This window comes from Tenrec ecaudatus (genome assembly GCF_050624435.1).
Source record: "Tenrec ecaudatus isolate mTenEca1 chromosome 1 unlocalized genomic scaffold, mTenEca1.hap1 SUPER_1_unloc_14, whole genome shotgun sequence".
NCBI lineage: Eukaryota > Metazoa > Chordata > Mammalia > Afrosoricida > Tenrecidae > Tenrec > Tenrec ecaudatus.
The window spans coordinates 2,056,450-2,082,024 of NW_027457554.1; the positions used below are offsets into that span (position 1 = coordinate 2,056,450).

The window sequence follows — 25,575 nt, forward strand, 5'->3', positions numbered from 1 at the left end:
GACCGTCCTGGGGTGGATGAGCTCCTGGGGGCACAGGCAGACGTGGAGGCGGCTGTGGCTGAGCATGCTCAAAGGGCACGGAGCCTGCTAGCCCGGGCCTGGGCCTTCATTCCTGTAGGGCTCAGCCTCAACGTGGAGGATCCTGCCCTGCTGCTGCTTCAGAAGTAGATCTGCCTGTGCCCCCTCCTCCTTCCCTGCAGGAATCCCACCCCTGTCCCCAGCACACCCACTCCCAGCGCTCCTGTGACCTGCATGAGGAGCTCACCTTAAGACTGTCAACCCTGCACCATCACCACCCCCTGACCCCTCCCACCCCCACCACTCACCCCCACCCCCCGCACTGACAGCAAGCTAGAGAGCCTTGGGGAGTCCTGAGGCCCGGAGCTTCCTTTCCCAGTTCTTTAGGGACACTGATGAGGAACTGGCTTGGGTGCTGGAAAAACTGGCCCTGGCCACAGCTCAGGACAACGGCCAGAGTCTGAGCGAGGTGCAGCACCTGCAGCAGTAGCACCAGGTGCCAGCCCACCCCAGGATCAGAGGGGAGGGTGTCTGCCCCAGCAGGGAGCAAGCACAGGGCCCTGATTGACCACTGGAGATTATGAGAAGACACAATGTGGGGCCCAAGGAGGAGCTTCTGCCTCAGCAGGCTTTGGGACATCCTGGGCTCTTTGCTGACCATGGAGACAGGGTCCATGTCTATGGGGCCCCATAAGGATTCAAGGGAGTCTCCCAAGGAATGGCCTGTTCACATAGCAGCCCTGGAGACCTTGCGTACTCCACAGAACTTGGAGCAAGAGCTGCACAGCCGGTCCTGGCCAGGATGGTGGAGGACACAGGGGACAAGCTGCAGGCCGGCACTTTGCCACCTAAGAGGTGGCAGCTGAGGTGCAGCAGCTGGAGAGCGCTATGCGCTGCCTGTGCGCAGAGGCAGAGCAAAGGAGGCTGAGGCTACAGCAGGCTCAGGAGGCCCAGCAGATGCAGATAGATAGAGGTGAGGGGCACGAAAAGTGGGGGTCTGCCCGGTGTCCAGGGCTCAAGGGGACTCCTATGGGGGACCCAGACTCTCGATGTGCCTTGCAACTCCTCTAAGCACTCTCTTGTTCCAAGGCCTCTCTTCCACACGTGTCCAGAGATGAGACCCACTGGGTCCTTTAGCTTTGCTTTCCTACTGAGGCAGAATGGACCCAATGGCAGTGGGTGTGGGGGTGTCTTCTAAGCCGGTGGCTCTTCTCAGTCGGTTATTGCATTTGAATGTCCTGGAACTTTGAAAAGATATGGACATGCAGCCTCCCATCCAGACAAAATCTGGATCTACAGGGGTGGGGCCTAGGCAGAAGCACCTTTTAAAGCTCTCCTGCCAAACCCGCGGGGAGGAGGCAGCACACCCAGGTCCAGTGGGGAAACAGATAAGCCACTCTGGACAACCGTCTGGCCGGAAGCACCGTGTTCTTGTGACACGGGAGAACTTCGTGGGAAAGGGAAAAGAAAAGGCCACAGGGCTGCAGGGGACCTCGGGGAAGGAGCTGTCTTGCTTCCTGAGAACCAAGACTGCCTTCAGAGAAAACTGTGGGAAATAAAAAAGAAACAGGGGGCAGGCTTCTAAAGAGCAGCCAGGTGGGCCGGTGCACTCCTTCTCAAGGCTGCAAACCCAGGCTGGAGGCCATGGCCCGCCCGGCTGTCACCCCAGCTCCTGGAGGCAGAATCCTGGCTGGCAGAGCAGGGTTGTGCCCTGGACGGCATGAACACGGGCCTCGTGCACCCTGATGCCATGGTTGGAGGCCACCCAGAGCAAGCTGAAAGGGTTCTGCGGGCACCTGGAGGATTTGCAGAACTCAGACAGGTTGGCAGGGGGTGGGAAACCTAGGGAGCAGGGGGTGGGCAGCCAGAGAGGAGAGGGCAGCAATCCCCCGTGACTTTCCTGATGCAGCCCCACAGTGCTGTCCAGCTGTGGGCGGTGAGGGAGGTCCACGCAGTATGACTATGGGCAGCGGAGGCCCAGGGGTAGTGCCAACTGGAGGGAGAAGCCCTGCTCCTCCACGCCTGGCTGTACAGCAAGGTGGCCACTGCCGACTCCCAGGACTGTGGGCAGGACCTGGAGAGTGTGGAAGTGAGTTGTGCCGGGAAAGTGGATGGAGGAACGGAGGGTAGGGTAGATGCTGGGTGGGCTGAGGGGGCAGGAGATGCCCTGCGGAGTTCTAGAACCAGGGCTGAGGGATGTGGGAGCTGTTGGGGATAGCTGGCCCTTTCGTGAGTTTTAGGAGCTGCCTGAACCCTATCCACATTGACCCTCTCCAGCCCCACCTTTGCAGATGCTGGAACAGAAGTTCAAGGTCTTCCGGGAGAAAGGGCAGAGTGTGGGGCTGCCAGGGTGCAGGCTCTGAGGGAGCTGGCAGGTGCCCTGGAACTCGACTCCCCCAACTCCATGGCCCAGAGTCAAGTCCACAGGAGCTGGGTTGAGGCCACATGGGTGAGGCTGGACAAGGCAATGAAAGCCCGCACAGAGGTGGGTGCCTAGAGGGACAGGCCAGCGACAGCCAAGGCGCTTGGGACACAGGGGCCTACCCCAGATGTGTGTGCGTGTGTGTGTGTGCTCATGTGAAGGGGTGGGCATGTGGGTGTGTGCATGCGTACTTCTGTGTGTATTCTCGTGTGTGCATGTGTGTATGAAGGGACATGGCTGACTCCAGCTCCCAGCATCAATCAGCCTTCCCCGTCCAACCACGCTCCTTCCTGCCCCCAGTTTGGAGTCCTTCAGCGCAGGTCACCCCTTGTGGCAGGAGCACGAAGTGGACTCTCCCAATGCTCCCTGAGCACGGGCCGCAGTTTCGTTGGGGGCACAGGCCCTGCTGGTCTTCTTGCTGACCGCCACTCTTAGAGCTCCCTGCCTCCCCTCCCCACACCCTCCATTCTCGGGATCTGTTGTCTCAGTGCTTTGAGCACCTGACAGGTCCTGCAACCGAAATCCTGGGGCTGGGTGGCCCCGGGGCCAGCCCTCTCCTCACTGACTGTTGGAGGTGCTACAGGCAGACCCCCTGACAGGCAGCCCACTCGCTCCCTGAGCCGTCGTCCTCATGTGCTCAGGGCTCCCCATATTTTTGCCTTCCACCCAACATGTGTGTCAAGACCCTTTCCTCCCTCGGGCCCTGCCTGTGGCCCCCGGGCCTCATCAGGAACCTGCTGTGATCAGAGGAAACCATCTTCTAACCACCAAAGGGCCAGAAGGCACGAATGTACAGCGATGATAATAGGTAAAGGTCACGGTAAAGTCACAGAGGACAGGAAAGACAGGGGCGAGAGAATACAATACAGAGTCAGACATGTTTTATTAAACATCCTCACTTCAGCTCCTCTTGATGGACCACGTGGAACTGGGAGAAGTGGAACCTTTGCTATCTTGGGACGTGTATAGGGAGCCTGGAGACACACCTCTTCAGTAGTGACATGGGTCACAAGGTGGGCGGTATCTATCGTAAGGCCCCTGTACTTGAGCTCACCAAGGTGAGGAAAGCTAATACCTGCATTGGGGGAAGCTACAAAGGGGGCTGGGTGTCACGGTGGGAAGAGAGGGCAAAAGGATCATATCTGCTTCTACACAGAGATACAATCAGCCATGTGCTCACATTAAGGCAGCCTAGCTGTGAACGGAGAATCCGTGGGAATGATTTTTAAAGTAGGATAATGTACTTGGACTTTACCTCTAACTTACCAAAGTAGACGCTTTCCTACCGTGGAACACCAGCTTTCCAGATTCTCACTGTTATAAGTTAGGGAATAGAGTCTTCGTCCTATTTACCTCCGTGTTAACGCTCCAAAAATCCCCAAGCCACAGTCTTTGCTCAAAAGGAGGTGGCCCTGTTCTCAGGGAGAAAGTTGCTGGCCCTCCTTCCCGCTGTGCCCTCGACTTCCACAAGGCGGCGCTCGAGCTGTGGGGCCACATACAGAAGGTGGTCCTGGTGGAGGGTGCTGTCCTTGGCCACGACCTGGCGTCTGTGGAGGTCCTGCAGCGCCAGCACCGCCTCTTGCAGGGAGGGCCCCAGTCCCTCACCCCCCTCCGCGTGAACCCCTCTTTGTAGGCAATGGATGGATGAGGAGCCCTCGCCCCCAGCTGACCTCAGGCAGGACTGCAGCCTGTCCCTGCCCCCTCTGCGATGTGGGGTGACGGGCCTGGGCTTGACCTAGGCTGGGGTACAGCCAGGATGGCCTGCAGAGTCCTGGGTGGAGAAGCATTCAGCCTGCTCTTTGCCAGCTGCAGAGGGAGCTGGTGGCTGTGGACGAGGTGGTGGTTCAGATGGGGATGGAGGCCATTCAGGTACACCCTGCGGTCCAGGAGGGCCTGGCCGGGCAGCTGGCTGAGGTGCAGGAGGCCTGGGCCACCTGGACATGAAGGCCTGGGAGCAGGACCAGCAGCTGGAGTGGGCAGCCCATGGCCATGCCTTCCTCAGGCACTGCCAGGAACTGCTGTATGTGCCACCCCACCTGGATGGGGGCTCGCTCTGTTCCATGCGGGTGGGAGCACCCAGCTCTTCCCTGCCTCCTCCCTGTTCTGCCCTCCTGGCCCTAAGACCTGTTCCCATGCCCTGTCCCCCACCCAGCACTCCGGCTCAAGAGAAGCAGGCGCTAGTCTATATCCTCAGAAGGGCCAGCTGGGGCCAAGGAGACACTGGGGCAGGAGCTCTGCCTGAGAGCCCAGGCAGTGCGGCCGGCAGGGTAGCAGCTGCTGGACACCAGCCACGTCATAGCCCCAGAGATGTGCGCGCTGAGGGCTAGGGCAAGGGTGGTGCGTGGCCAGAGCCCCCTTTCCTGCTTCTCTCTGCTCCACGGTAACCCAGTCCTGCCCCACCCAGGCGATACCCTGCGCCCCTCCCAACAGCCCTCTGCCCCCCAGGTCACAGCGTCTCCGGGAGCTGAACAGGCAGCTGCAGGAGCTCCGGACGACCTGGGCCCTTCACCAGGAGCACTGCCTGGTGAGCCAGGACCAGGAGGAGCTTCGGGGAATGCTGGGTCAGGCTGACGTCTGGATGGCCTCCTGAGAGGACCTCCTGCTAGACCCTGACTGTGGGGTGAGCAGGGATCCACCCATTAGAGGGCCACATGCCTGGCACCACGACTTGGAAAGGCAGCTGGCGGCCCAGGAGGAGAAGCTCACCCAGCTCCAGATGTAGGTGAGGGTGTGGAGGGCGGGACTGAGGAGGGGTCGAGGGGCCTCAACCTGCGGTGGAGACCCCAGAGCATTGATCCGCCCTGAGGGGCACCCCTTCGAGGAAACAGCCGCAGGGTCCTGTCCTCCGTGGGCAGTCTGGCTCTGTGGGGTGCATCACAGCTTCTTCTGCCCAACTGCTCCCTCCCCTCCTCCTCCTGGTTTCCCCCTCTGAGAGCTGCCCCCAGAGCAAGCCCTGTGGGACACAGAGGGTCACTATGGGTGGAAACCAATCAATAATCTCATGGGTGCAGAGCACACTCTGAGGAACACAGGGGAGGTGACACTAGCTACAGAGAATCTGAGTGGAGCGAAGGTTTGTAATCCTTGTGTAGGCTGGGGGCGGGGCTGATAGGGGGGTTGATACCACAGGATCCTGTGGGACTGAAAGTGAGGACCTGAGGGTGGATGGACAGAGGGAGTGCCCCATCCTCTGAGGCAGGAAGGTGGTCAGCTAGGGTGAGCACGGAGGAAGATGAGCAGGGGCTCTGCAGTCACACAAATGTCACCTAAGTATCTCACTTTAGTATAAAATGTTTGTCTCCATTGCAAAGCCACCTCTAGCAACTAGGATCCACTCTCTCCCCATCTGGAGCAGACGAGTGAAGAAAATAAAAAACTGAAGCAAAGCAGTCCACAGGACTAACGGACCACCAATACCACAGCCCTCCATCCTTGTCCTGGAGACAAGGAGAGTTAGATGGTGCCCAGCCACCGCCTCAAACTGCTCTGGTTGAGCTCAAACTGGCAACTTGTGCACAGCTTGAAAGCCAATGGAAGTCGACTTCATGAAGAGAGGGCATTACAAGTTTGACAGGGACTGCTGGAGCCCCAAACCAGGGCCCTTCTAATCCAAAACAGAGCCCAGCTCCGGGAATCACCCCTGCCCAAGCAACAGTCGAGCTAATAAAGTGAACGCATGGCACCTGTGAAGCACTTGCTTCCCAGAGCAAAGGGGAGCATTTGCCCTCAAAGTTCAGGAGGGAGGGAGGGGCCAGGGAGGAGGCAAGAAGAGTGCTGTGTTATATTATGAGGGCTGCAAACAAAATGTGTAGAAATTGTTAAACTGCTCTGCATGTTTCCACTTAAAACAAAAACCCTCTATATTAAAATTCATATATATATGTGCATTATATGTGTATATATATATATATATATATATATATATATATATATATATATATATATATATATATATATATATATATATATATATATATATATATATAGTCAAACCCAAGGTCAGAAAAAGGCATGCCCCGGGCTGCTGCTCGTGGCAAGGTCAGTGGTCTGAAACCCATCAGAGAGACGCGGCTCGGCTGTCTGCTCCCGTAGTGACAGCCTCAGAGAGCCGCAGGGGCCGTCGTGTGCTGTCCTACAGGGCCTCGATGATAGAAATCGACTCGATGGCAATGATTTGAGTGCTTTGAAGGTCAGAAACTGTAGACAGTGATCTATAAACGTCCTTCTCTCCTGTAAGGTGTCTGTAACACAATCAAAGGGAAACAATCAGTCTGCTCTCCAGATCTTCAATGGGACCATTTCTAGGGAGCCTGGCCACACACTGCCATGCTGTGCCTTCTCAGATTCGCTGGCACTCCTAGGAAGGTTGTGGGCCCTGCAGGGGTTGGGGACTCTCCAGCCTGCTCCCCAGCAATAGAGGCACTAGGCCAAGACTGGAAGAGCCCCGGCGGGGGGAGAGTGGGGAGGTTGAGGCAGTCACTGTGCCCTGCTTCTGACACTCTTCATGTGGCTGCTATGGTCACCCTTGACCTCAGGGAAGGCCAAGGGTCACCAGGGCAGAAAACACTTCCTTTTTACGGTGAGGGCCATATCAGGTCTCAACTCCACTGCTAATTAGCTGTGGTCTCTAGCAAGTAACCCAGCCTCTCGGTGCACCCAGTTTCCCCAGTGCTATCTGGAGTCCCCAGAAGGGCCAGGTACAGCGAGGCTGCTTGCAGCTGGGCCAGAACCAGCAGCTGTCCTCACCGTGCCCTGAAGCCAGAAGCCCAGAACTCAAAGGCTGAGCTTTGCTGAAGGTCGTCCGACAGGGCCTCTCAGCTTAAGTAAGCGGTCCCAAGCTCCAGGTTGTACAAGTTGCTCCCTGGAACACGTGGCCCGGGCCCCCAATGTGGGCACACAGAAAGCCAGTTCACCTCTCAGGACAGTGGTGGTGTGACTGGATGTGGACACGCCCGCATCGCCCACTCGGGGCTCCTGGAGCAGGGTCCCCATCTGCTCTGCACCTCCCGCACCAGACGCCCACTGGCCTGGGACTAAGAGAAGCCTCACCCCCACCCGCCAGGGCAACCCATGGTCCCCGGGCAGCTTCTGGACCATGTCACTCCCTTCCCCAGACTTGACGGCTGTCCCACCCACGGGCTCAGCCCTCTATACTCATGCCTGTCCATGTGTGCATGTGTGTGTGCGGGAGCACCTGTGATAGATGTTCACGTGTTTTTGGTAGATGCGTGTCCATCGGTGCGGTGTGTGTTCATCCAGGTGTGTTTATGGTATACATGCCTGTGGTATGTCCATCCATGTGTGTGTGTCTGTGTGGTGTGCGTCCATGGGCACACACACACATCTGCAGATCCGTGCGATCCTTTAGCTTCCTGCTGCTGGCTGGTCTGCGGAGAAGAGCAGGCCCTCTTGGAACGCCTTGCCTACTGGAGCAGCACGGGGTTAGGGCAGCCTCTCTTGGCATAGTCCCAGCAAGATTGCCTGGACTTGGCCTCCTGCAATTGTGCCCTTTGGCCTGCCTTCTCCCCTCCCTCTCCAAACCAACCTCGGCTCATGGGCAGCCTGGTGCCTCCCCGTCCCTTGCTGTCACAGTCCCCTGCAGCTCTCGCAAGGCACAGGCCCTGTCGCCCTCCAAGGTGAGAAGAGAATCTAGTCAGGGGTCAGAAGGTGGAGGCAGAGAAGGCAGGGCAGGGCACGGCTCTCTCTCTCTCTCTCTCTCTCTCTCTCTCTCTCTCTCTCTCTCTCACATGGGCAAGCAGGAGCCCCTGTTCCCCCCTACTCCCACCCCCCAGAATGTGCAGCACCCCTGAGCCCACCACCCTCCACCAGTGGAGACATCCTGGGGCACCATCTCCGCTGTAATTGCCCACCTCCACGCACTCTCCCATGGGGTCCAGTTCATGAATGGGATGAATGGCTGGGGTGAAGCTTCATCCTGAACACAGGGGTACTGAGCAGTCACTCCTGCCCTGACTCTCACTCTGTGCCCAACCTGGGAGTCACTCAGCCATGCATTGGGGGGAAGGGGGAAGGAGAGTGTCATGGGAATCCACGTGGTTACCAATGCTAGAGGAACGTGGCATATTGTCAGGGTGGTGGTGGTGGGGCAGGTGTGACCCAGGGACCCAACATTCATTCACTGGGCCTCGCTGCTCCTCCACAGGGGTGGGTGGGGCCAGAAGTGACCCTGGGGCTGTAGGTGAGTGGGTGGGCCCAGAAGTGACCCTGGGGCTGTAGGTGAGGACGTGCTCCATCCAGGTCACCACATGGAACCAGCCACAGACTGCCCATGCAGGCTCGCCACAGTCTAGCCAGGCCACCACGCAGCACCCTGGGAACGGGCAGCTCCTGGTAAGAGGCAGCCCTTCCGAGGTCACACCTTCCTAGGCTCTTCCTCAAGGTGCTCTGACCCCCACCCGGCAAAGAGGGCAGCTACTGGCTGGGAGGGTGGGGCAGGGGTGCCCGAAGCAGACACCTCCTACGGGACTTCCTGCTGGGAAAGGGTGGCACAGCACCAAGAGTCTGGCAACTCTTTGCGGGGCCAGGGAGATGTGTCCTTGTCTTGTTTCCTAAACTGGTCTTTGATGGTGGTACCAAAGGTCTCCCCATTCGTAGCAGCAATGACATCCTCAGACCGTTGCTGGGACGAGTCCTGTAATGTGTGCAGCCCCCGAGTCCCTGTGTACAGCATTCAGAGCAGCAGCGCGGGGGAGACTGGGACCCTCCCCCCAGTGCCAGCATTCTACACCGGGCCCAGCCACCCAGAACCCCAACCCCACCCCATTTGCACCCTGGCTGCCACAGCAACTCTGCACCCCACCTCTCCCGGTGCTTGGAGAAGAGGCCCACTGTGGCATGCTCCAGGGGCCCAGGGCCCAGGATCAGAGCAGCTGCTGAGCTGTGGCAAGCCCATAGTCACAGCTTCAGTTCACAGTGCAGATGGCCCTCTGTGAGGTGCTGGCAGCTCCTGCCCCATCTAGGGTACCAGGGCATACACCAAAGGCTAGGAAGGGTGCTGCTGGGGCCAACCAGGCCCTCCGAGGTCCCAGAACACTGGGGGATGGCTCTCTGAGGCTGAGGCATGGCTTCACTCGGGGCGGGCTGTCAGCGCTGCCTCCTCTTCCGCACGGCCTCGCGCAGGGCAGCCGGCAGCCGCTCCTGGGTGTTGCAGATGTTGTAGTGGGACAGGCCCAGAAGCTTCTCCAAGTCCTCTTGGCTATAGGTCACTTTCGAGTAGTGGTAGGGGGAGTCAGACGGAGACAGGTTCACCCGGCCGGCCTCCGGCTCCTCGGGTGTCCTAGGGACCCCTGTGCAGAGAGCACATCGTGGGCATGGAGGGGCAGGGTGCTGGGGTGGAGGGCGGGTCTGCTGGGTCGGGGAGGCTGGGACACCAGGAAGGGGGTAGCGGCAAGCTGGCTCACCAGGGGCTGAGTGGTCCCGGAAGGAGTCGTTGACCAGGGGGAAGTGCAGAATGACTGGGGCCTCAGGCCGGCCGGGGTCAGAGAACTTGTGGCACTCCCGAGGCTGGCGCTCCTCACCGAGGCTGGGAGAAATGGGCGGGAACGGGATGCCCTGCTCTTGGCACATGCGGCCCACCAGCTGCAGCTGCTGCAGGGGCACAGAGGGCAGGAGAGGGCTAGCCTTGGGCTCCCTTGGTCCTGGACACTGACGTCACATAGGACCAAGCATCAGTCGGAGTGGACAGCCGTGCCGCAGCCCCTCAGAGCTCCACCAAACGGACTGTAGCCATCGCTGAGGCCAGCCATGAAGGGCACACACCTCTCACTAAATTAACACAGAAACTAAACGCTGGGGTGTCGACGGCCTGCAATCAGCCGGGGTGCAGGTGCAGCCAACCAGATTCACCATCACATCCTCTCCCCAGTGCGGAGAAAGCCCCCTGATGGAGCGTGAATGAAACCCCAGTTCTTTTCACAGGGAGTGCTGGTGGTGAAGCAGTTATGTGCTGGGCGAGGTTCTGCAGGGTCAGCACTGGGAAAGCACCCGCTGCTCCATGGAGAGAGGGCCGAGCACCACGTTCCTGAACTTGTGCCTCCACGTTGGTAGCCACAGACTCTCCCTTAACAGCCATGCTGCCTTCAAGTGAGCACATGGCTGGTCTGATCTCCCTACAGAGGCAGACATCCTCTGGCTCTCTCTTCCTGCTGTCGCCCAGCCCCCCTCTCAGCTTCCCCCAATGCAGCTGTTAGGCTTCCTCACTTGTGAGCTCAGCGTTACTGTCGATCCCACCCACCTTGTGGCGTATGTAACTACTGAATATGCATGTCTTAAGGCTACCTGTAACTACCCCAAGATAATACAGATGCTCTCTCTTCCCCCACTTCCACGTGGTCCATCAAGAGGAGCTGAGGTGAGCATGCTATCATAAAACGTGCCTGACTCCTTTATTGTACTCTCGCTCCCCTATCTCTCCTAGCCTCTATGACTTTACTAGACCTTCACTATTTTATCGCCATACAATTGTGCCTACTGACCCATTGGTTGTTAGAGGCTGATTTCCTGTGACAAACTGCTCCGTGGGCATTTTTACTCCCGTAAGCAGTTCGATCTCGGAAACACACTAACGGGGACCCGGTGAGTCAGCATGGACTCCATGGTGGGGATCCTGGTTTGGTTGTTTTGACATGGTGTGGTGGTTAGATATTATGTCCACTTGGACCTGCGTGAAAGTGCAGGGGTGGAGTCCCACCTGTCACTCAGGTGGAAGCCTGGTGATCCCTCCTTGGAAGGAAGGGGAGATGCTATGAGCCTCTTCCTCCTCGCTGGGATTCTGTCTCCAGGGACGGCCCCATGGAGCCACCAGCCTGGAGAGCCTCTGACTCGGCTGTGTTCACGCCAGCCTGGGCATTATCTGCCTGCAGCTACACAGAGGCTGAGGAAGGTTCTGACTAGCATGGTCTTGAATCACACTGGGCTGGGATGCCTTGCTGATCTAAAATGACTTCTTGATATAAAGCTCTTTCTTTCTACACAGAGGAGTGTTGCTGCTTTTGTTTCTCTGGACAGCTCAGCCCATAGCATGTGGGTCCCTGTCTCGTAGGGTTGGGAGGAAGCCAGCAAGGCACACACTGTGAAGCCGCCCTAGCATCCTCGGGTGCCACTCATCAGCTCCCCCACCTGAAAGGCAGCATTTAAGTTGTACTCCAGCGACAGGATGAGGTCCACGTCCCGGGTGGGCTGCAGGAGGGACGGGCAGCTGGTGTTGACAAAGTAGCCCACGTCCAGCAGGCACAGGCGGGGCTCCCCAGGGGTCAGCTGGTTAGGGAGTCCATCCAGTTTGGTGTCTGGAGAGGTGGGCGGGGTGGGAGGGCAGCCTTGAGCACGGGTGCTGAGGACACCACGCTTGCTCCCCTGGTCAGTGGCAGTCACTGGCTGCTCCTGGAAAAAGACTCCGCCCTCAGGGCCCACCCACCTGGCCCCAGCCCTGAAGCAACCTCCAGCCCCAGTTGAAGGAGAAGGCAGGAAACTCTACTTCCAACATCCCGTGGGGCCACACATGGAAGGGATGGAGCCAAGGGGTGAGGTGAGGGGCCTGGAGCCAAGGCCAACAGCTCTGGGAAGACATCAGGGGGCTGGGCCCCGGTGGGAGAAGCTACCTTTCCAGGAGGAGAAGTGAGGGTGCTGGAAATAGTCTTTGTGGAACTGGAGACCACGCAGAAAGTTGTGGGTGGCCTGGGCAAGCGGGCGCCACGTCAGGAGGCCAGAGAACAACTCCCCGATCCTCCCAGCCAGGCTGGGTGGCACTACCATCTTCAGCACTGGGACCTGCTTCTTGTCTGCACAGCCAGGGAGTGGGGCGTGGGTGCTAGCCCAGTCTGAGGGCAGTGACCCCGGAGAGGGAAAGAGCTGAGACCAGTGCCCCCACCACCACACACACACAGAGCTGGGAGTCACATGCCCACCCCCAGCACCAGCCCCGGAGCCTGGGCACCTACCCAAGCTGGTCAGGGTCTGAGCCCAGCGATCCCAGAATGGACTGGGCTCCGAGGACCAGTATAAGCTGTCTTGGAGGCTGGCTGCATATAGGTTGGTCCAGATACCTGGGAGCGCAGACACAAGGGGACGAGAGCCCCCATTCCTGTCACAGCCTGACCCTTCCCTGCTGCCCGCCTCAGTGATGGGGCTCCCCCAGAAACATCCTCCCCTCCCCCATTCTCTCTCCAAGACCCCCTCACCTTCCAGGAAGCAGATGCGGGACTCAGGCATCCTCTTCATCAGCCGCCCCATGAAGAACTCGGAGCCGAAGAGCTCGGAGGGGATGAAGGCACCTTACTTGGAGAAACCGAGCTCGTAGGGGGAGAAATCACACCACTCTGCGGTGGGAAGGGACCGCTGTTGGCCACCACCATCCTGCCCACCCGAACCCACGCAGGGCAGCCACAAAGGACGGGGCGACTCCCCTCCAGTCCAAGTGACTCTGGGGTCATGGGTGTCTGGATTCACTCGGGTCCCGGACCAGAGTGTAAGGAGAAGGGCATGAAAAACTGCCTCCCCACACCATCCCAACCACCCCTTCCCCGACCCCTGGCCGCCCGGGGCCTCAACCAGCTACCTCGACCTGCCTCCAAATTCAAAGGTGGACAGGCCGTGCCCTTTAGTGTTGAGGGCATAGTACATGGGGAGAGGTTTCTGGCCGTGCCTCAGAGCCTGTCGCTGCTCCGAGAGCTTGTGGACATCAGGCTGTAGGGAGATACCTCCGTGTAAACCCATTGCTGCCTGGTCTCTGGAGATCTCCCCTCGCCCTGCTACCCAGCAGGGCTGCCTCCAGGTCCAGGCCCGTCCCCGTGGGCCGCCCTTCTGTACCCCATCATGTCGCATGGCCTCATTGATGAGGACCCAGAGGTTGGTGAAGCAGGCCGGGTGTCCCAGGCGAGCGCACTCCTCCAGCTCCTGGTAGTACCATTGCAGCTGGCTGGGAGCCAACACGCCCAGCTTGTTCTTGGTCACCTGCGTCTTCAGCAGTACTGTGGTGCCCCCCAGGTCCTTCTGCGACCAATCTGGATCCTTGTAGAGGTTTTCTAAGATCCTAGGCAAAGCCAGAGGTCGGGGGCAGACAGGTTCCTCTAAGAGTCCCCCGAGATCTCACACCCCTTCGGACCTTCTCTCCCAGGGCAGCAGGCCGCAGGTGCCTTCCAGCTCCATGGAGACAGCCGAAGCCCATGGGGCACCTTGGGCATATCGCACCTGCCACCTGCCTCCTCGCAGACCTTCCAATCTAGTCAGGGAGGCCAAGGGGGCACTGGAGAAGCCTTACCACAGGCACCCCTGCCTCTGCCCACTCACCCCCAGATCCCACACTCAGCCTGCTCACCAAGTGGAGCCCGAGGCCCCTATGATGTAGAAGACGCAGTCCAAGAGGCCCAGCTCCCTGAGGCCGGTCAGCTGCCCATACAGGGAAGTCATTGCCCGGACCCCTCCACCAGTAGCCATGATTGCCACCACTGGGACCTGGAAGGGCAGAGTACAGCTGGGTTCAAGGGAGGCCCTGCGGGGACTTCCAGTTGGTGGAGGGGAGGTCAGGGTGTGCCGGGCAGTAAAAACCACAGGAGGAGAACACAGCAAGTCAAGTGGCCACTCAGTCCCCTGCCCCTGGCCCCACCACCAAGTTAGCATAGGTCAGAGTCTGGTGGGGACCCATGGAGCGGGTCTGAGTCAGAGCAGCTGAGGAGAGTCATGTCAGGATAACCTCCTTCAGCAGGGTGGGTCCTTTCGGGTTTTGAAAACTCCAGGGAGCGTACAGGCCACAGGCCTTATCTCCCCATCCCCAGCCTGGGGAGTACGGCGGTCACTTCTTAAAAGACACAGGCTCACCTCAAAACCCCCAAATCAGCGTCCCTCTCCCCTTGCAAGGAGCTCATTTCCTTAGGAGCCAGCCCAACCTGCAGAGAGGCCTGGCCAGATGTCCACCGAGTTGTCTGAGAGGCCCAGTCTTAAAATCAGCTCCAGGCCAAGGGCCAACGCCCAGAGAAGGGTAGCTACCCCTGGTGGGGCCCGTGGTTCTGACACTGCTCAGCCGCATTGGGCCCAAGATAACATCAAGAAAGCTCCGGGAAGTACAAGGGGGGTAGATGGGCAGACGAGAGGCAAACACAAGTCCGCCTTACAACCAACCCTGGTCGGGCAATGGAAGTGTGGAGGCCCACTCAGCTCAACACTCGGCCTGAGACCCCCACACTCCTGCCCAGCCTGACAGACCTCGTCCTCCTGTAGGTCTCCCTCCAGCTGCAGGGCCTGCTGCAGGGCCTTGGCCACCACCTGCTTCCTCTTGCTCAGGAAGGCCTGCTCCTCAGCACACAGCTCGAAGCCCAGGCGCACGGCCAGCTCCCCTGGTCTGGGCGCGGGGTGGGGGGATGGACGGACAGTGAGGCAGTGCTCATCCTCGTCAGAAAAGAGGACACTGGGCCCATCTCCCTGCAAGATCCACGTCCATCTCTTCTCTCCCTTCAGCCTGTGTGCTGAAGCTTGGAGAGTGAGGGGGGGATGGTGGGCCCAGAGCCACACCAACACGCCAGGCATGACAGCAAGGCCAGCTGGCAGATGAGGGTGTCCCTGTGGCCAAAGGTGGCCCTGAGTCTCAGCTTCTCCCTCCCCTGCAACGCTGGACCAGGGCTACACTGGGGAGGGGGCACGGGGGCTGAGAAGGAACAAAGGCCTTTAAGTTGGGGCTGCTTATGCTCCTAGACACCGAGGGCCAGCAAAAGTTCTTGAAGGCCCACCCACGTTGCTTCCACCCAAAAGGTTGCTTCCTTCTGGTCTTTGTGCTCCTCAAACCAGGCATGTTACTCTCCTCAGCCCCCACCTCTCTCCCACCCAGTGAGGCCACACGCAGACTACAAGGCTGAGGAAGGACCCTTTCTGCTCTGAGCACCTTCCCAAGACTGGGAGCTCCCTGCTGTAGCCACCCGCTTGCTTCCGGTCCTCCAGGCCACCCAGCTGCACGTAGCGCCCTCCCTCCCCCGGCTGCTCTCCCCCAGCCCAGCCTCTCACCTGTCTTCTTTTCTCAGCTCCACCTTCATCAGAGGCTCCTGCAAACCAGCAAAATACCACTCAGAAAGGCTGGCACCTCCACCCCAACTTCGGCCCTGGGATGCCCCAGTCATCTCCACAGGGATGCACCCCCACAGCCCAGCCCAGGGGCTTGGCCCAAAAGAAAAGGGAGAGAAGGAGTCACCCCCTGCCCCCACCCCTGCACTGGCCTGAGGCCCTGTCCCACCCCCACATCAAGGGTCTCTTCCTCTGAGTGAAGAGTACCTGGGACGTAGGGAAGACCAGCCTCACGAGCTGGTCTGATGGCAGGGCCCTGAGTGGCACCTTCAGTTGCTCCTGGGGGGCGTTCTGCAAGGGGACCAAAACTGTACACTTACCCGAGTCTCAGAGCAGGGGTACCACCCAGCCCTGTGGGCCTGAATTCCAGGGGGTCAGTGGGGGGGCACCCTACCTGCAGGTGGATACTCAGCTCCTGCTCCCAGCAGGTGGGGAAGTGGAAACGGAAGGAGTCGCTGCCTACGGTGACCTCCTGAGATCCCTCGTAGGACCCGGGGACCACAAGCTGAACTTTTCCCTTTGACTCTGGAGAAAGGAACCGAGGTAGGGTTGGGAGGGGGTTCCCTGCCCGTGAGGTGTCTCCCGCCCCTGTGGCTGGCAGAGGCTGGGAGGAGTTACCCCCAGCCCAGCCCCCTCGGAGCAGGGTCATGGGAAAAGACCAGGTCTTGGTAAGCCCGGGCAGTTTCACCCCCAGCCCTAGCCTTCGGAGGCTAAAGGTGGCTGGCAGCTTCTTCCAGGATGGGCAGCTGAGGAAGGGGGAAGACATAGGCTGAGGGCCAGGGCTGTCCTGGTGACCTGGGAGACTCACCCTTCTGGTCCCTGGCCTCCTCCAGCCGCACATGCAAGCGGGAAAGCTCACGGGCCTGTGTTGGGAAGAGAAGATTCATATGCCGCCCCTCCCACGCAAGGATACCTCACCACTATCCATTCCCCTGCAGCCCGCGGTTCCTGCTCCTCAGTCCCATGTCCTCTGGAAATCATAGCCCCTCCCACTTTGCTCTTTCCTGGTCCAGACAGACTTGCAGCCAGGAGGGCAGGTGAGCAGATGGCCTGAGGGAGGGTGTGTCACTCACCACTACAATCCCAAAGCACTACTATGATCCCAAATCACTACTGTGATCCCAAGTCACTACTATGATCCCAAAGCACTACTATGACCACAAAGCACTACTATGATCATAAAGCACTACTATGATCCCAAAGCACTACTATGATCACAAAGCACTACTATGATCACAAAGCACTACTATGATCCCAAAGCACTACTATGATCCCAAAGCACTACTATGATCACAAAGAACTACTATGATCCCAAATCACTACTATGATCACAAAGCACTACTATGATCACAAAGCACTACTATGACCCCAAAGCACTACTATGATCCCAAATCACTACTATGATCCCGAATTAGTACCATGATCCTAAGTCACCATTACCATCCCAAATTACCACTATGATCCCGAATCACTACTATGATCCTGAATCAATCACTACAATGATCTGACTCACCACTAGGACACCGTTGCTGGTGAGCTGCTCCGCACAGTCTGACCTGGGAAAAGCCATGAGCGGGGGTCAGGTTCTTGCCTCCAAGGAAGCCTAGGCAGTCCTTCCAACCACAGAGGGTCCCCGGGGAAGGACACCAGCCCTGAGCGCACGAGGCTCTCTCCTTCCAGAAGGGACAGATTTGACCCAGAGCCCCTCCCCCTACCTCGCAACCCCCAACTCCCCTGACCCCCGCAACCCCCAACTCACACACTCCGCAGGCGGAATTCAACGTCAAACCGCTCCCCACCCTGAAAAAGCAAGTTATAAAGGTAAGACGTGTGCATGTATGTGGGCATGCAGGTGAGTGGTTGTGTACACATGTGAGTGTGTGTGCATGTGTATCCACATGGCTGTGCATGTGTGAGTGTGACAGTGGTTGAGTGCGTGTGCTTGCGTGTGAGTGTACCTGTGTATGTGTGTGAGGCTGCGTGTGGGTTGGAATGTGAGTGTGAGTGTGTGTGTCAGTGTGGGTATGTGCAGATTCCAACCCAGATGCCAGCCAGGGGTGCCAATGCGGGGAGGGCTGCTGTCCATAATGTAGCCCCGAGGAGGGGGCCGCTTCTCGGGAAGCAGGTCCTGGTTGACAAGGGCCTCGGGCACCAGGGAAACCTGACCTCATGGTCTGTAAAAAAGTTCTTTGAAGAGGGCCATTTAAGCAGCATCCCGTTGGTGGTACCGAGGGTGGCCGCTCATGTGGAGTCTTGCCTGTGGGCTCAGCAAGAAGCTCTGGCGCCGGAACTCCCCAGGCAGCAGAGTGCCCACGTCAAACAGCACTGACAGCATGGGGTCGTCGCTGGTCAGCAGGTCCTGGTCAAAGACATTCAGCTCCACCATGTTCTGGAAGGGGAGCAGCGGGACAGGGCCATGGGGTGGGGGTGGGGTGGGGGTGGCGCTGGGGGAACGCAGGGCTGGGCTGAGGCAGGCCCACCTTGATCTGGCTGTGCACCCGGAAGTGGAAGCTCTGGTTCCAGACAGGGTTTCTGCAGTTGTTGACCGTGCGCGTCTGGAGCCGGTGGTTGCAGGCCGTGGGAAGCCACAGGGTCACATAGAAGTCAGGGTGGGTCACTTGGAGGAGAAGAAATGAGGGCCAATTCTCCCCCAAGCCACGCAGAGTTCACCACCAGAGGGATCCCTGGGGACGCACCAAGCCCCACCCTCCATCACCAGCCCTTGCCCGTCACTCTTTGCAGGCCCTCCTCCCAGGACCTCACAGGCCCAGCCCTCCTGCCACCTCCACCGTCCCTGCCCTGCTCCAATTGCAACCTCAGTTCCCTTCTCCTCTCTCGGTCAACTCACCCACGTCCCTGGCAGGCAGGCTGTGGGCCTGCAGCACACGAATGGTGAGCAGGCAGGTCACGGGCAACTTGGCCTGCAGAGCAGCGGGGAGGGGACAAGCTTGCTGTGGGATGACATGACCAAAGGCCGCAGGCGATGGAAGGGAGGTTGGGGCACCTGTGAGGGCTCACCCTGCACCAACAGGGCCAAGGCCACCCAGAACCCCGAGTCTAGAAGAGACAGGGCACGTCCATAGGAACTTACACAATGCCCATGACAGGTCTGTCCCAAGGGCTATCCATACATTAACTCAGCCGACTACTACGCTGCCTCATGAGGAGGCGGAGGCATGGAGAGGTGACCCAGCAACTGGCCGGAGACCCAGAGGCAGGATCGCTGTGCTCTCCGCTTCCCTCTCCTGGAACCAGCAGGCTCCCATCTTGCCACCTGTCTGCCCCAGCCCATGCCCTCGCTTACAAAGCTCTGGGTGGGCATACAGAAGGGCATGGAGGGAGCGGCCTGCTAGGACTAAGCTCCTGCTTGCTCACTCGCTCCTGCCTGTGCATCCCACCCCTGGTCAGGGGGCAGTTCTGGAAGCCACCTCTGTGCTGGGGCAGGTGGGAGGTTACCAGGCCAGGCAGCCCATGGGCGCCAAGCCCTGCGCCCTCCAGGTTCTCTGAGGGCAGAGAAACAAAGGACCCCAGGACTCCATCCCAAACCACCCCGGGCTCTGGGCTGAAGCCCTGTCAGGTGCGCTGGGGCCAGGGAGCGTGTGTCAGCACACCCTTTCACTGGCCTCCCAGCTGCCGTTGGAAGTCCCAGCTGCATGCGCCCAGGGGTTCCTGGCAGAGGAAGAACCCGGGAAAGTCACCCATCTCATCAGTCTCAGGCCCCGACAGCCCAGGCAACTGACTCAGAGGGAGCAGGGGAGCAGCCAGGAGCCTCTCCCTGCCTAGAAGCTCTGTGGATCCGCAGCCCAGCCATGCCCCTACCCAAAGCTGGCAAACACACCCCCTACACCTGAAGACCACCGCGGCCACACCCCTCCAGAGAAAGCATTAGTCAGGACTCAGGTGGGGAGCAAGGGTCAGAGTGGGCTCCAGTGCCACGCCAATCTTACCAGAGCCATGAGGCTGGGGGTCCCAGGCGGGGCGAGCAAAGGCAGCAGTAGCCACTGGGCCGAGGACTGTGGTGTTTTAAGCCAAAATCCAAGTATGTCCCAACTGGCCTCCCTAGCCCCTCCCACCTACATCTTCCGCTCCGCCCAAGCCCCACACCCTGCCCAAGAAATGAGGCACCTCAGCCTATACTGGGGCTACTGACACCCTCCCATGGGCTCAAGGTCCCCCACCCCTGCTGGGTTCCTGGAAAACCCACTGCCCCCAGCAGACACCACCTGGGCCTGCCCGGCCGGGTCCTCCTTCCAGGACAGCTCACCAATCACCCGTGTGAGCAGGACAGGAAGGCATGGCTTGGAGGGGCCACAGGTCTGGGCAGCCGCCAGAGGTAGGGCAAGGGCAGAGTCCCCACCAACAAGGCTTGTAGCAACATCCAGGTACCAGTAGGACAGGAATGCCCAGTCTCCATTGAAGCAGACCCGGAGGAGGGGTGTATCTGGAGCCTATCATCACAGCAGGGGAGTGGCTGTTACTAAAAACAGCTCTTCAAAGCCAGGGATTGGGCCACCTGGGTCCCCAGAGATGGCCAGGACTGGAGCTCCAGGTGGGCACCCAGGGGAAGGGGGCTCATCTCCCCTTTTGTGGGGGCAGCATGAGAAAGCCAGTTCCTTCTGCAGAGGAGCAGCCCAGGGGTGGGGGTGGGGCAGGTTCTGTCCCCTGGTCCCTGTGCTGGTTAGGAGACACAGGCTCGTTCCCAGGCCACCAACCCCATCGCGAAGCAAACCAGAATCCCAGTCAACGAGCCCTGGCAGAGAGTTAAAACAGGGTTGGCCTGCCGGCCAGACCGGAGTACAAGCTGTGGTCCCTGGACAGACAGGGAGCTAGCTCCTCTCTCTGACGTTTCCATCTGAACCCTCCCCGCCCTCCTGGAGACACAGAAAGCCACAAGGGGCAGGTACCACATGGAGCCTCCCCGGCTTTATTGAGCATGTCCTTCGAGCGAGCGAGCGGGCCCTTACAGAAACCCTCTCCAGGCCCCAGGGCAGCCAGAAAGGTAGGGACCATCATTATATCCACTTCACAGCTTTACAGAGGAGGGAGGACGCCGCAGCTGGCCTCCACCCACGGGGCTGCTTCACCTGCGTGGCAGCTTTCTGGGAACCCTGACCTAGACACCTGCCTGGCACTTCCTGGTCCTCCTCCTATCACCCATGATAGTCTCCAGGGTCGGTCCCAACCCAAACGGGGTTCTGGGTCAGACAGATTGCAGGGTGTCTCTGTGGGGGCCCATCTGGGGAGGAGCCAGAGTGCCCCCTGAGCTGTGGGGGGGCACGTTCCCTGGGGGCTCCACTAGTCCAGGTCTGAGGCCTTGGTGAGGGTGTCGAGCAGTTGGAAGTAACTATACTTGAGGTCATACTCCATGTCGTACCAGAAGTTCACTGTGGGGAGAGCAAGCACAGGAGTGGGTGGCCCAGCTCTGACCCAGAGCCTCCCCAGCCCACCCGCTGGCCGAGGCCAGCAGCTCCTCACCAGCAATGCAGCCCTGGGACTGCTGCACGTGGTGGACCCACATGGCCGGCAGGTAGAGCATCTCGCCGGGCTGCATGGTGCAGCGGAGGGCCTGGGCCCCACGGTACTGTGGGTACTGGGACAGATCTGGTGTCAAGGGATCCAGTGAAAGCCAGGGCACCTGGGGACTGAGCAGGACCGGGGAACTCGGCCTTTGGCCTTGCCAACGGTAAGGGCCAAAGGTCCCCCTCCATCCGCCCTGGGAAGCCAGCCCCAGAAGGTGGGACCTTACGGAGGAAGGGGCCACTTTCCCAGGACTTTGGGGCCCCCTTGCTCCTCGGAGATGGATGAGCTCGCCCCTCCCTGAGGCCCAGGGCCAAGATGGACACCTTCTCCATGGCCTCTTCATCCACCACCTCAAAGGTGCCCGCCTCAGTGAGTCGGTAGGTTGCTGGGGTGTACGGCTCTGATGCCAGAGAAAAAGGGGGAGCTCAGCAAAGAGTGCTCCCAGTCCCTCACACCTCCTCCCAGCCTCTCCTGTTGCCTGCCTGGCCCCAGGGACACAGGCAGGGAAGCCTCGCTACCCTTCTTCTGGTTTGGGGCCCATGCGTAAGGCAGGTCCCAGCCCTACCATAGGGGATGAAGGGTCGGTCGCTGGGCGGGTGTAACAGGAAATGTTTCTCTCCAGAGAGGACTCAGTAGAGGTTTTCGTAGTGGTCCTTGTGCACTGCCAACACAAAGAAGGTCCTAAGCAGATTTGGTGGAGCAGGGCACATGAGAGGCAGAACCTGCCCACCCAGAGCCTTGCGCCTCAAGACAGCCAGGGGTGTAAAAACGAGAAAGTCCTGCGAATAAAGATTTCAACCTTCCATCCAAAGTGTCCCCTGATGTCTCCTTTACGCCCAGTACTAGTTCAACTTAGGCAGTAAAGGATCTCCATCCCTCTGCCATGAGCATGGTGTTCTTTTAAACTCCATCCGGGCTCAGACTGAAAACAGCCTCTTCAAAGAACAGCCAGGATCCTGGAGGACAATGAATTTATAAGGGGGGAGGCGGAATCCCATTATTTTCTACACAGTTTCTGAAGCCCCCTCATTTCCCTCAGGGAGAAGAACTCGGGAAGGGAGGGTGAGAACGTTTGAACCAACTAGAGGGACTGAATCAATGTCACTGAACTGTCAGCATAGAAGCTTGGTGTGTGCTTTTGCTCTGTGTATTCTCAACGACATAGTCAAACCAGACTCCAGGAGATGCCCAGGGGGGGCTGGGGTGGAGGGCATTCCAGATCCCAGCCACCAGGGACTTGGCACTCACCACACGCCCCATGCGGGTCATCTCTCCAAAGAGGTAAATATCCACGCATAGGGTTCTCCCAAGTTCACCTCCGGGGCCAATGTGCCCTCTGAGAGATGTCTAGTGCACCCCCACACCAAAGTCATCCCACCCACCACGCTGCAACGCCGCTCCTCCTCTGTTCGCAGAATTGTAGACCGACCCTCCAGGCCAGCCTCCCACCCTTGGCCCCATCCTGGCTCCTCCCTGTCCCTGCATCCCAGAGACACCTACAGGACGTCACTGCAGCCGCCTCCCCCAGCCAGAAGTTCACCGCGTCTGGCATCTTCCCTGCAGGACAGAGGAGGAGAGTTAGGAGCGGTTGTCCCCTGCAGGTTGGGTCTGGGATAACACCCAACAGGATGTGGCCAGGGGTGCTGCGTGCGAGCGAGGGGCATCCCAGGGAAAAGTGGCGAACAGGCCATGGTTTGGAGGGCTTGGGGAGTGGGCCCAGCCCCCCACAGGCAAAAGTTAGAGCACTAATCCTTTGCAGTCGGTCAACAGTCAAGGCTTCCAGGGCGGCAGGGCCTGACCCTGGCCATGGGGTGGTGGGTGTGGGCCAAGACAATCAATGTCATTGAGCTGTCAGTGTAGAAGCTTGGTGTGTGCTTCTGCTGTGTATTCTCAACGACTGCCCTCTGCCCCAGTCGCCCCCTCTCACCCAGAGCCTCGGAGGCCCAGGGCACGTGGGGCTCCAAGTCGGGCAGCAGCTGGGGCAGCTCGGTAAGCAGGTTAGAGCACTGCTTCTGCACGTAGAGCACGCCAGGGTGCCGGGCCCTGCCCTCCAGGACGTCCAACACACCTCACAGGGGCAGCAGGCACTCGGCTGGCATCACGAAGTGGTCTCCGCGCACGGAATCAGCATAGCCATCTGGGGTCACAGCTACGCTCACCTCCGTGGCGCCCACCGTGGCCCTAGGGGAAGGGACTCTAAGAGCATGCCCACATGCGACAAGACAGCTCGCCCATCACCCTAGCCCAGCCCAGGGCTGCACCCACCTCAGATAGGGGAGTGACCACTTCTGCAGGGCATTGCGCACGATGCAGGGCCTGCTGGAGCAGACCCAGTCCCGGTAGAAGTGCAGTGGCATCGGGGCCTCATCCAGGTAGGGCACGGTTGGAGGCACGCCAAGCTCTTAAGTGGGGTGGGAGGTAGATGTTGACATAAACAGCACCCAGCCACTTACGGATGAGATGCCCTCTCTGGGCAGGCCACAGGGTATCACTGGGCAGTGCTCACTGGGGAGGGACCAAGAGACTCTGGACCACCAGAAATAGAAGGGGATTTTCAAGGAGGAGACTGCCGCACGCCTACTCCAGGAGGGGCCACACAGCCCAAGAGCAGGTGAGCAACATTCTCTGGTGTCAACTTGTGGAGGGGTGGAGTCTAAGCTGTCATTCAGGTTGCAGCTTGATGACCTCATTTAGAGGTGCCCACGGAAATCAATAGCTCCCTTCCTGTGAGACATTCCTGCTGACAAGACACACAGAGCTACACTAGAGCCCTGGAGCCGCAGGGCTCACTTAGAGACCCCTGCTAGCGCTGGGATGCCTCCACCACCACTGGGTCCACAAGGCTTTCCACCCACTGGCCTGTGATCTTCCTGCATCAGCATCATTGCTTGTGTTTCGTGAGTAGGAAGAGGGATTTATAGACTGGTATCAGACATGTGGGCTAATATCAGACTTAAGGACTTGATCTGGACTGGGCTGGGATGTTTTCTTAATGTACAATTTTTCTTTGATATAAAGTTCTCTTTTAAAACACATATAAGTGTCTATGAATTTGTTTCTCTGGTCAACTGGGGCTAACACAGCGGGACTCCTGCTTGGCCCAAACCCCAGTCCTCCCTGGGGCCAGACCCTTGGTTAGCTTCCCTAGCTGCATTGGCGGACCTCTAGCGAAGTATAGAAAAGCAGCCTCAGGCACCATGCAGGGAGCTCCCCGTGGCTGGGGGCAGCAAGATGAAGGAAGAATGCCCTCCAACTGCGAATATTCACTGAATATTTTGGAATGTGCTCAGCACTTGGCTTGGCCAGTGTGAATGGGTCCTTTCAAGATGCTGACAGCCTCATCGGGGAGACATGCTTATAACCTGAACGCCCTGGGTCTTCCATGATGGTACCGTGCTGTGTGCTGCCTGGGTGGCTTTCTCTTGCTGCCCTTCATAAACATCACTGACTCCCTGTTGTGCTCCTGGCTGGCTCCTCGTCTCACGGAGTCTACCTACAAACACTCCCAACCTCCCCTGCCCTCACCTTCACCCTCTCCCATGCCACCTCCTTTGGGGCCCCTCCACTCACAAGTCACCCCAAGAGCCTTCCTTCCCCCAGCTGGCTATCCTTCTTCTTTAGGAACTTGTGAACCACACCACCCACCGCCCACCCACTCCTGGCCCCAGCCCACAACCATTTCTAGTAAACAAACAACAGTTGCCCTCGAGTCGATTCTGGTTCCTGGTGACCCGGGATGTCAGAGTGGACCTTTGCTCCACAGTTTGTGGCCCTGACTTTTCTGAAAAGGATTGCATTTCGTTGGGGGTCCTTTAGGAGTAGGCAAAGTGCACCGACCTTCCCATTAGTAAGACAAATGCTTAACCATGGACACCACCCCGGGGCTCTGAAAAACTCCTCATTCCCTTCCTGCGTGCATGTCCACTTGACCACCTGCACCGTCAAGCACACTATCTATGGGCCCTGGTGGTGGCACGGTGCTTAAGCACGTGGCTGCTAACCAGGAGGGGGTTGATCTCAGTCCACCAGGTGCCCCTCGGGGGAGAGACGTGGTGGCCAATCTGTTTCCTCAGACACAATACGGGGCAGTCCTACGACTCCAGTGACAGGTTTGCAAACAGGTTAATATACTATCTACTCAATTGATTTCCACTGGATAGCTGTCTCTGTCCCCGGCTAGAATGTGATCTCCATGAGGGTGTGGGTGTGGGTTACACCTTCCCAGGATGGAGCACAGTGCCCAGCACGCCCATGATCCCCAGTACACACTGGCTTAATGACTGGATGAAAGGCTTACAATATCTCCTGCCACAGTGAACTAACTGGTTCCCCTGGCTTAACTCCCCTCCTTCCAAAAGCATTTATCACCCCAGCTCCAGACATCTTCTTGAAAGGCAGTCTCATGTTGTCACTCTGAGCAAACCTCCTTTGATGACTTACCACTTGGAGAATAAAGTCTGCCTGGCCTTGGTAACGGGGCCCAACCCATTCTTCTCCTCTGATGAGCCCCTGCCTGGAGCCGGCCCCTTACCACACACCTTCCCTGCTCC

At 58.9% G+C, this 25,575-nt stretch overlaps 2 pseudogenes; both read right to left on the bottom strand.

Moving 5' to 3' along the window:
• Positions 1-9,544: 9,544 nt before the first annotated feature.
• Positions 9,545-18,771, bottom strand: LOC142435774 (cytosolic phospholipase A2 beta-like; annotated as a pseudogene).
• A 2,029-nt stretch (positions 18,772-20,800) lies between these two features.
• On the bottom strand, positions 20,801-24,704 carry LOC142435775 (bifunctional peptidase and (3S)-lysyl hydroxylase JMJD7-like; annotated as a pseudogene).
• Between the last annotated feature and the right edge of the window lie 871 nt (positions 24,705-25,575).